The sequence below is a fragment of the Rhipicephalus sanguineus genome, chromosome 10 (assembly GCF_013339695.2).
Source record: "Rhipicephalus sanguineus isolate Rsan-2018 chromosome 10, BIME_Rsan_1.4, whole genome shotgun sequence".
Taxonomy (NCBI): Eukaryota; Metazoa; Arthropoda; class Arachnida; order Ixodida; family Ixodidae; genus Rhipicephalus; species Rhipicephalus sanguineus.
Window position 1 is genome coordinate 96,977,282 of NC_051185.1, and position 11,269 is coordinate 96,988,550.

The 11,269-nt window shown below is 52.4% G+C and overlaps 1 long non-coding RNA gene across 1 annotated transcript; it reads left to right on the forward strand.

Moving 5' to 3' along the window:
* Positions 1–4,985: 4,985 nt before the first annotated feature.
* On the forward strand, positions 4,986–5,803 carry LOC125760079 (uncharacterized). Its single transcript, XR_007417740.1, has 2 exons — positions 4,986–5,180; positions 5,585–5,803. It is a non-coding gene; the product is annotated as an uncharacterized LOC125760079 (long non-coding RNA).
* Positions 5,804–11,269: the final 5,466 nt, after the last annotated feature.

Here is an 11,269-nt window from a genome sequence, read left to right on the forward strand (position 1 = left end):
TTAATTGATATTTTTTGCTTTTCTTGCCTTCTTGCAAGTTGGCAAGTTTACTACGTGGCGGCAACCGCGCAGTTGGTTTGAGTTCCCTTCTTTTTATGTTTCTCTTTATGTTTAATTTAATAAACCTTTCAGTAGTGAGTAAGCGCTCGTTGTGTCTCCTTCTTCGTGCGTTTTGTTTGCGCTGCTTAAACCATAATGGAACCTTACCAACTAGCCCAGTTGTCGACCTTGCTAAGGTGCCTTGATGCGTGCTTTCTCCGCTTTATAAGAGGAGGGGGGGACATCTGCGGAGTTTCATTGTAATTTGCGGCGTTTCCTGTTATGTTTTTATCGAGCGGAAGGAAGGAAGGAAGGAAGGGAAAATTACACCATTTGTGAAGAAGAAGATGCGCCTCCATCCAGCAGCATCGCCAACGCTCGGCTCGCTCGGCTCGTGTTTCGGATCGCCGCTGTGCCTCTGGACGCTTCTTCTCGCTTGCTTGCCGCTGACGACCATTACGTCTTTCAACGACCAATAAACCTCTTCACATTTGGTGGAGGGTGCTGTTCATCCCCGTCGCTACACCCTGGAGCTGCGTAGCCGGACGCTACCGCCGATCATGACTGACCACGCAAACCCACCGGCGCCTTCGTCCCTGTCCGTCACCTGCACCGGGCTTCCTCGGCTCCGGGACCCAAAGGTCTTCAGCGGTGCAGGTGAGACCGACGTGGAAGACTGGCTTGACCACTACGAACTGGTGAGCGCGCATAATAAGTGGGATGACCCCGACAAGCTAGGCTACGTCATATTTTATCTGACTGGCGTCGCCGAATTGTGGTACAACAACCACAAACAGAACATCCCCACATGGACCGTCTTCAAGACGTCCTGCTCTGAAGTATTCGGTCGACCAGCTGTCCGCAAGCAGCGCGCAGAGCAACGCTTGCGCGTCCGCTCACAGCAGACTGGAGAAAGCTTCACAAGCTATATTGAGGACGTCGTCGACCTTTGTCGACGTGTCAACGACACCATGCCCGAAGCTGACAGGATCAAACAAATCCTGAAGGGCATTGACGATGGCGCATTCCATATGCTCTTGGCTAGGAATCCGGGCACAGTTTCAGAAGTCGTCAGCTTGTGCCAGAGCTACGACGAGTTGAAGAAGCAGCGCGCTCTGACTCGGCAGCCTCCACGGGGTGGCGAGTCGCTGTGCAGTCTCGACACCATGCCTGACCATTCGACGTTGCTTCAGCAGGTTCGAGACTTCGTCCGCGAGGAAGTTGCCCGCCAACTTTCCTTAATGCCTTTTACTCACGTGCCTACCACCCGTCTGCCCACCCCGCTCCGCACTGTTATTTCGGAGGAGGTTGCCCACGCTGTTCCCCTTGCGCGCCGCGAGCCGCCTCCATCCAGCCCTGTTCACTACGCGCGTGCATCGGAGCCTGTGGCCGCTCCTGTCGCCTATGCGCAAGCCGTGCAGCCTGTAGCCGCGCCCCTCACGTATGCTGACGTTCTGCGTAGGCTTCCGCAACCACCTTACACTACGCACTCGCAGCCCACGCAACCGCCTGTCTATCCTTCCACTTGGGCAGCACCGACAATCGCCAATCCATGGAGGACGCCTGATAATCGACCGATTTGCTACGCCTGCTACACTCCTGGACACGTCGCCCGCTATTGCCGCCGTCGCCCCCAAACTTTCGGCGACCGTGCCCGCTCGTCGCAAGCCGGAAGCCAGCCCTTCCTCCAATACGTTCCTGGCCCATCACCGCGCGATGCCCCTACTCACCGCCCTGACTTCCAGCCGCAGAGCTCACCATCTCCTCGGCGGCGATCGCCGTCCCCCATGCGTCGCCGGCCCGGACCCTCCGACCAGGAAAACTAAACGCCGCAGTTCAAGAGGCAAGAACTGCGCCATCTCCGAACTGTCCAAGCCCTCACTCCTCCCCAAATAACGTGGTCGCCATAACTGTTGAAGGTGTTCGTACTTTTGCCCTTGTGGACACCGGCGCCGCCGTTTCTGTCATAGCCGCTAATCTCTGCCGTGTATTACGAAAGGTAACGACGCCGCTTTTGGGACTGTCGCTCCACACCGCAAGCGCGCAGCAAGTGACGCCTCTCGCAGCCTGCACTGCAAGAGTGGTCATTGAAGGCAATCTCTACATCGTTGAGTTCATTGTCCTTTCTGCCTGTTCGCATGACGTCATCCTCGGGTGGGACTTCCTATCCCGCCATAATGCCGTCATCGACTGCGCACGCGCCGAAGTTGAGTTTTCCCCATTGTGTGACGCCCCATTACTTGACGCTCTTCATCAGCCGCCCAAGCTGCTCGTTCGTGAGGATACCGACATTCCGCCTGGCACTTTCGCACTGGTCCCTGTTTCCTGCAACGCCCACACCGACGCTACAGTCTTTTTCACGCCGTCCGATGTCTTCACGAGTCGTAGAGCTCTGCCGCTACCTTTCGCAACGATTGACATCGCCGCCGGCAGCAGCAATATATTCGTCTTGAATCCGCTCTCTGCACCTGTCACGCTGCTTGCAGGCGAATGTCTCGGCCACGTGGAAGATCTCGACTCTTCGTCTTTGGTTGACGTCCCGGATGACTGCTGCGACACACCAAATGCCCTGTCGGCACTCGGGGAGTCATCCAGTGATATATTTTCCAGTGCCATCGCCGATACCCTCACCCCTGCCGAACACGCTGACCTACTTGCTCTTCTGCACGAGTTCCGGAATTCTTTCGATGTGTCGCAACCTCAACTGGGCCGCACGTCGCAAGTACAACATTACGTCGACACCGGTTTACACCAGCCGCTGCGTCAAAGACCATACCGCGTCTCCGCTGAAGAGCGCCGCGTCATCAACAGCCAAGTCGAAGACATGCTTCGTAGAGACGTTATTCGACCATCGCACAGTCCCTGGGCGTCTCCTGTCGTACTGGTGCGTAAGAAAGATGGATCTATCCGGTTTTGCGTGGACTACCGTCGTTTGAATAAGATAACCCGCAAGGACGTCTATCCTTTGCCGCGCATTGACGACGCCATTGACACCCTTCACGGAGCAGAATTCTTCTCGTCACTGGACTTGCGGTCTGGCTATTGGCAAGTTCCTATGGCTGAAGCCGATCGCCAGAAGACTGCGTTTATTACACCTGATGGCCTATACGAGTTTAACGTCATGCCCTTTGGACTTTGTAACGCGCCTGCTACGTTTGAACGACTTATGGATAATACACTACGTGGTCTAAAGTGGTCTAGGTGCCTGTGTTACCTCGACGATGTCGTGGTTTTCTCCCATGATTTCCCTACACACCTCCGTCGCCTCAGGCACGTTTTGACTTGTCTGACCAACGCTGGCCTTCAGCTTAACCTCAAGAAATGCCGCTTCGCTGCCCGGGAGCTCGTCATCTTAGGCCACATCGTGTCCAAACAGGGCGTATTACCTGACCCTGCAAAACTTCGTGCAGTCGCGGAATTTCCTAAGCCCACGACCATGAAGGAACTTCGAAGTTTTGTAGGTCTATGCTCCTATTTCCGGCGCTTTGTTCGCAATTTTGCATCCATCATGTCACCGTTAACCCAGCTTCTTCGCGGCGACGTGAACCTCTCCTCCTGGTCCTCTGCATGTGACGTAGCCTTCGCTACACTGCGCCGCCTGCTCACTTCCCCACCTATTCTTCGTCACTTCGATCCGACGGCTCCTACCGAAGTACACACAGACGCCAGCGGGGTCGGGCTTGGCGCTGTCCTCGCTCAACGAAAGCCCGGCTATTCCGAATACGTCGTCGCCTACGCTAGTCGCACGCTGACGAAAGCCGAAACGAATTACAGCGTGACTGAAAAAAAAAATCACAGCATATCCACGGGGTGAATGATGATGAGTGGGGCGAAGCTACGGAGGGAATCATCTGTAAACCGTGAAACTCTTCCGTGAAATGCGCCCAGTACATAATATAAAGAGTGTGAAACATCGTGTATATATTAAACATCAAACTTTTATTGTACTGTTGGTTTACGTGGTCCCTTCATTATCACTTGTGATCGGTGAAATGCAAGGAAGAAGTCCGCTCCCGAGCGAAAGAGCGCCAAGAGCGACCGCATTCCCCGCTCGCCCTGTGCGAATTAAAGGCAAGGCTAGAGGGAAGACAGGACGCGCGTTCCACGACGCGAGGTCGGTAGCATGCCCAACGAAAGCCAACGGAAAGCGATCGTGCAAGTGCTCCGGCTTCGCATCGCCTCATGGTTCCATTTAGCGTCCCAAAACCAAACATATTGCTCAAGGTGTGCCTTGCGTTTTTCGTAGAAATAATTTCTTTATCATGTACATTAAGACGAAAAGTTGAAAGCTCACTAGAGTGTATCGCCCGCAAAGTATGTCTTTTAGTGTGATTTAACTCTCGTACGGCAGGGTCCTCGCGCCGTTGCCGGTCCACCTCGCCCGTTGACGATCGGGCGAGGTGGCTGCATATAACTACTACTACTACACTTTAAGAAAAACATCTGGCTTTCTTTCGTTCTGCTTTTACAAAACATCTGGCGTCTTTCGTTGGTTTATTTCGTCAATCAACGGCGTTTTGAACAAAATTTTTATTGTTTAATCACGCACAGGAGAAATCTCACCAGGCACTACCTTGGAGGTAAACAATGGCTGCTAATGGCAATGAGAGACAGAAGAATTCGGCTTTTAGTTAAAGCGCACGCTGCGAATTTTTTATTGTTCAACAACGCACAGGAGAAATCTCCCACCGGCACCACCTTGGAGGTCAAAGCGTAAGACTTGTTACTCACTACTACGACCACGACGACCAGGCTAGTGAAAGAAACCCACGTGACTGGTATGGCAAATTGACCCGCCATCTATGGAGTGGGATCAGAGTTAAAATCTGCGTTCCGTCTCTTTTCTCCCAACTCTCCTCAACCCCCTCTCTGGCGGGATCAACTCCCTCTCCTCCGGGAGGCGCGCTTTCCGCCGCCTTGCTGGCGCCGCCGACTTTGAAATCCGTTGGAAAGTTTCGTGTCTGGCGTTGGTAAGGCGTGCGTTAGCCGTCGTTGCTCGTCCGTTTGACGGTGCGCGCTCGCTGTGTGCTTGTGCGACGCGATGTTTTACGACTCGGGATGTTCGTGCATAGTGCTTTGTTGTTCGAATACTTCCAGAACACGACCCGGAATATATGTGCCGGCCCCCAAAAGAACAACAGGTGAGCGTGCCCTTTGAGTTGCGGCTTTCATTGTGTCAGTTTGAATTGACGTCCATACCGAGTAGCTGTTCTCTGCAGTGGGGCTACAGTTGTTGTTTTCAAAAATGACTGATTCGAAACGGGCACGATGCTGCGTTTAAATCGTTATACGAACAAGCAGCGGACATGAAGCCCATGCGACGTAACTATATAGTTACAGGCTTACAACTCTCACAGAACCGCGTGCTTGAATGTGTGCTTTGCATTTATCTCCGGTTAATTACTCGCCATCGCCTATAACCGCGTTTCTAAGGCTCTAGGTAAATGTATAAAAACTTGTGCTGCTCTGAGACGAACAAACGAATTCACTTTTGCGCGAGTCGACGGCGCTCTTCATCTGATTGGAACTTGTTCCTTTTCTTCAGGGCGGAAGCGTTTTTAAAGTACTCCGGAACGCCAAACAGCTGATTGGTGCGCCCAGAGAAAAGCTGAAGAATTGCAGAATCGGCGCATTTCAAGAAGAGATGCCATGAATCCTCCGATACCATCTGTTCATTTTCTTCGCGTTTATCATCACTAGTTTTATGAAAATCAACGTTTTTGGAAATGTAGTCAATAAAGTGCGGCCAATATTAGTTGTGGTATATGTGGAGTTCGTTTTCACATCTTTAAAATGATCTTTACATGATTATTCTATTTTTAGGCATTCAACTGCTTTCATTGTTTTTGCATTGCAGTGAATGTTCAATTTTGTTAGTTATGATAATTTTGTGCAATATCGTGCGCATATATCAGAAGCTCTTCTGCACTTTTGTCAGTATAAAAATTGTTTTTTAGTATGTGCCCTAATGTTATGCTGTTTTTTTATTCCACTGTTCTTTAAGTTCTTAACTTTGCCGATACCTTTTGTGTTGTTTAGTGGTCATGAACACGTCTATGTGAATCTCCTGTTCATCACTTCTGTTAATCTCCTGAACCTCTGTCGCACCACATTTGATGAAAATGTTGATTTTCGGAAACGAGGACAATAAAACGAGACCAAAGATATTTTGTGTTGTGAGTGCAATTCATTCTTTTGCGTTCTGGCACATGCTGCACGACTGCAGTGTGTTCAGAATGCTTGATTGCAAATTGCGTACATTCAAACGCGCAACGAACGCGCGGCGCAGCACGCGCGAGCGGATGCAAAAAAGAAAAAAAACGCCGGCGCAGCACGCGCGAGCGGGCTCATGAAAAAAAGTGGGGGAGGAGGCTGCGCAGCACGCGCACGCAAACAAAACAAAAAGAATAAAAAACGGCGCTTGCGAGAGAGCTAGGAGAGGAGGTGCGAGGCGCGGCTGGTGTTGCCATGACGACGCATACCGTGTGCGCCGCCATTCTGCAGTTTGAGCTTCTGAATCCCAGCCGCCAGGATAGTAACTGAAGGGACGTTTGGCGCTGCCAGCGCTGACGTCATGAATTAAGACGTCCTATGGGAGGTATACGGAGTAACCTCCCCCTGCGACGACTACGAGGGACGAACGGGTGCCGCCTTAAGGAGCTTCGCCCCTAAAAGAGTGTTTGGCTCTGGTGTGGGCGCTCGGAAAGTTCCGGCCGTACTTATACGGCCGCCCGTTCGATCTAGTAACCGATCACCACGCGCTTTGCTGGCTCGCCACGTTGAAGGACCCTTCTGGCCGCCTAGCGCGATGGGCACTTCGCATCCAGGAGTACGACATTCGCGTCGTATACCGCTGCGGACGCAAACACTCTGACGCTGACGCCCTCTCCCGCTCACCTTTACCGCCAGATCCAGCGTGCGCAACCACATGCGTCCACCCCTTGTCATCTCTCGATCTCGACTCCATTGCCACCGAACAACGTCGTGACCCGTGGATCGCTTCTCTTCTTGACTATCTATGTGGAACATCCACCATTCCTGTATCTCGATCCCTCCGTCGTCAAGCTTCCCATTTCACCATCCGCGATCAACTGCTTCATCGCCGCAACTACGCTGCCGATGGCCGCCGATGGCTACTGGTCATTCCACGCAGCTTGCGATCACAAGTATGCGCCTCTCTTCACGACGATCCGCAATGTGGCCATGCCGGGGTGTTCAAGACATACGAGCGCCTTCGCCATCGCTATTACTGGCGCGGCATGTACAATTTTGTGCGGAAATTCGTGCAGTGCTGTCCTGACTGCCAACGACGCAAATCGACACCTTTACGTGCCACCGGCGCATTGCAGCCGCTTCCATGCCCTGTCAAGCCATTTGATCGCGTCGGCGTTGACCTCTACGGTCCCCTTCCAATGACCGCAGATGGCAACCGGTGGATTATCGTGGCTGTGGACCACCTGACACGCTACGCCGAAACTGCCGCTTTGCCTAGCGCTACCGCTCGGGATGTCGCCTCTTTCATTTTACGTCACTTTATCCTTCGACATGGCGCCCCTCGAGAGCTCCTTAGTGGCAGAGGCCGCGCTTTTCTCTCCGAGGTCGTCGAAGCTCTGCTCTCGGAATGCCACGTCATTCATCGGACAACCACAGCATACCACCCGCGGACTAACGGGCTCACGGAACGGTTTAACCGCACCCTGGGTGATATGCTCTCGATGTACGTCGCATCTGACCATACCAACTGGGACCGTGTTCTCCCTTATGTAAGATTCGCATACAACACCGCGATACAAACAACTACTGGATTTTCGCCTTTTTTTCTCCTTTACGGACGCGAGCCTTCACATACTATTGACACTCTACTTCCCTACCGTCCTGATGCTTCCGAGTGTCCACCTGTCTCCGAAGCTGCTCGACAAGCCGAAGAGTGCCGCCAGCTCGCCCGCACGTTTACCTCGCAAGAGCAGCAGCGACAGAAAGAAAACCGCAGCACTTCACTTCCAGACCCTAGCTATGCCCCAGGGTCTCTCGTATGGCTCTCTGTCCCATACCAGACTCCGGGACTCTCCTCTAAGCTCGTTCCAAGGTACGAGGGCCCTTACACCATCTTGGAGAAAACCTCTCCAGTTAATTTTCTTATCGAGCCAGTTTCTCGATCGGATGACATGCGCCGGCGTGGACGTGACATCGTCCATGTTTCCCGCCTCAAGCCGTACCATGAGCCTCTACCTGAAAGTTCTTAGGTCGCCAGGATGGCTCCTTTTTCAGCGGGGGCGATTGTGAAGAAGAAGATGCGCCTCCATCCAGCAGCATCGCCAACGCTCGGCTCGCTCGGCTCGTGTTTCGGATCGCCGCTGTGCCTCTGGACGCTTCTTCTCGCTTGCTTGCCGCTGACGACCATTACGTCTTTCAACGACCAATACACCTCTTCACACATTTCCCGCTAAAGGGGACCATGAGGCGATGCGAAGCCGGAGCACTTGCACGATGGCGTTCCGTTGGCGTTCTTTGGGCATGCTACCGACCTCGCGTCGTGGAACGCGAAGAGGAACGCTACGCGCGTCTTGTCTTCCCTCTAGCCTGGCCGTTATTTCTCACAGGGCGAGCGGGGAACGCGGTCGGCAGGCGTGCGAGAAGGGGGCAGCGTAGGAGAGGAGAGAGAGGGGGAGGGGACGCGCATGCGCTGGTGCTCATCGCGGCGTTGCGCAGGAGAGAATTTCGGCATGTCTAGCCCGCGTTTCAGAGGAAGAGTGCAAAAGAAGAGGGGAGAGGGGAGTGGAGAGGGGGAACGGGAGAGGGGAATTGGAGAGGGAGAGGGGATAGGGGAAGTGGAGAGGGGGAGTGGAGAAGGTATGCGCATGCGCACTAAGGGTGGTCACGCCGCACACCACCACCACCACCACCACCGGATTGAACTCCGCCATAAGATACTTCGCATCTAAAAAAACAAGCGGAAAGAAAAGGAGGTTAGAACGTTCTTAGACCGGCTGGCTACTCTGTGCTGGCGTAAGGGGTAAGGGGGATAAAAGATGATAGAAAAGAGATGTTACAAAACAAACAAAAAAGGAGAGAGCAAGGAAAGGAAAGAGAGAGAAAGAAAGGAAAGGGAAATACGACACTGCTTAGGTTCTTTCTCTAAGACCAGATGTCTGCAAGAAGCGTGCTGATGCTTTCAAAGCCTTCTGTGCTGACGACGGACTCGGCCAAGGCCCCAAAAGCCTTTGTTCCGACCGAGGGCGATTATCACGTTTATCAAGCGCATACGAGAGTTCTTGTCTCGGCGCAATGAAATGAGGACACTCACACAGAGGATGGGAGATCGTTTCTTCGCCGCTACAGTCATTGCATGTAGATTTGTTGGTCATTCCAATCAGACAGGAGTCACAGGAACTATAGAGGGCTTAAACGGATCTTTTCAAAACCGGGGAACAGCAGACATTCGATTATAATATTGGGTTATTGTTTTCTTCAGAACGCTTTTCGGTCAAGTTAAACAAAAGGATCTTTTTTCTTGGTGAAAGGTCATGTATGCCCTTCCTGGAAATTCTTCTTGATTAGATATTAATGATGTACTTGAATAAAGCTTGCACTGTTTCCTTGTGTGGTTTTTCTGGCCCTCTCTCATGATAGGTAGAATATTGCTTGCAAATGCTGGCTCCAGCAGCACCTCACAAAATTCCTCTGAGAACATTTGTCCCTGAACACTGATATGTCACGCATAATTTATCCTCTCTACATAGTGTAAATACATTTTCAGATGCCAAGCAGCTTTTGCGCGGGGCTGTGTCCCTCCTTCCCTCACGCGTCCGCTTCCCACTGTGCGGGCGCCAACTCTCCGCCCTCTCCTCGCCTAAGCGCGAGCAGGTGGCGTCAGCGCTACCTCCACTTAGTTTCTCCTCTCCCGTTTCTCTCTCTCCGCCGCAGCTGTGCGCTCGTATATAATGCGGCGCGTGCTCGCTCGCGTTGCACTCGCCTTCGCAGCGGCGCTATGGACGCTCGCAAAGCTGAACGTAACCGACAACGCCGGCAAGCGAAGTGATGCTTGTCGTACTTGTTTTTGTAGTGATGATCATCTAGGTGATACAGGGCTGGGCAGTATTCTCGCTGAGTCGTCATGTAAAGGCTTACGCATTGTACATTGCTGCGGAATTTCTCTTAACGAGATAACCTCCAAGCAGCGAGGCAACGCGAAGCCGAAGCGCAACGGAAACATCGAGCTGGGGGGTAACATAAGCGGTACACAACATATACACTGCTCCACACACAAATGAAATATACACGGAAACATACTAATGGAGCAACAATGGAAACACAAGTGAACACCCAGCGCTGCTTCGCATCCCCACATGGTTCCCTTTAGTCGGAGATAGGGTAATTTTTTTCGAAACAGTACAGGGACAGGGTGCTGCTTTCGAGTCATTTGCATATTCTGAAGCCGAAATCCTACATAGGCGAAAGTGACCGTGAACGAAAACAAAGCGCGAGCACGAAACGGTGTAGCGCAGTTGTTAGCATACTTGCCATTTGTGTATTTGCGGAAATACAGCACCGCCAAGATACTTTGTTTTAAGGCTAAAGCCTTAGATGCCTTCTTAAACAGGAAAAGTGACTGTCGGCATCAACACATTTGATGAAAAAATCAACACCTCACAGATCGCCGAATGTTATGACGTCTTCATGAAATCATATAGCACGACGTCGCATGATCATCAAATCACATCAAATCGTTGCTTGGTCCCAGGTAGGCCGATCCCGGATGCACGTGAGGTCGAGAAAGGTTGCAATTTCTCTGATCCGGGAGACGAGATACTTTTGTAGCGCCTCAGAATGCGGCGCTCGGCAAAGAAGAAGAAGTTGGCATTCGGCCGCGCGTCGGGTGCAACGCAATAATAAAAAATCAGTTCGAAAACTGAACGCTGTCAGGGCTGGATCTTTCTCGCGTTAGCTCCGACAGTTAATGGTGACCCGATAAAGAACACGCAGCCCCGATCATCCCGCATGGATCCCGCCGGCTCTACCACCAATCCTACCGCTCCTGACGCCCAAGAAGACGCCAGACCTAGCGGTGCTGCGGTCGCTGCGATCCAACATGTCAACCTGCCACCATTTTGGCCCAACAGCCCCAGCACATGGTTTCTGCAGGTCGAGGCGCACTTCCGTCTACGGCAAATCACCAGCCAACAGACCAGGTACTGGCATCTGGTGTCCTGCTTACCTCCAGACGTAGCCG